Raw genomic sequence first — 276 nt, forward strand, 5'->3', positions numbered from 1 at the left:
GAAAAAACAGGCGACCATTTGTTTCGAAGTGCTTCGAGCGCGAACAACTTTTGTTGGATTTGATTCATCTTGAAACACCCATACAATCGACTGCTGTTTAGTTTCCGGCTCATACGCATAGATCCATGATTCGTCCTGTTACAATCTTATACACGTCTTTTGAAGCACCGCCATTGTTTTCTTAAGCATTTGTTTGCACCAATCGACACGAGCATCTTTTTGAGATTTTGTCAGATTATGTGGGATCCAACGAGAACAAACCTTTTTCACGGCTAA

General features: G+C 40.9%; 1 protein-coding gene across 1 annotated transcript in view; it reads left to right on the forward strand.

Moving 5' to 3' along the window:
• Positions 1-276, forward strand: part of LOC108759833 (fatty acid synthase-like) — an 18640-nt gene that overhangs the window by 17613 nt on the left and 751 nt on the right. The gene's annotated exons all lie outside the window — the stretch shown is intronic.

The sequence above is a fragment of the Trachymyrmex cornetzi genome, unplaced genomic scaffold, assembly GCF_001594075.2.
Source record: "Trachymyrmex cornetzi isolate Tcor2-1 unplaced genomic scaffold, Tcor1.1 scaffold208, whole genome shotgun sequence".
Taxonomy (NCBI): domain Eukaryota; kingdom Metazoa; phylum Arthropoda; class Insecta; order Hymenoptera; family Formicidae; genus Trachymyrmex; species Trachymyrmex cornetzi.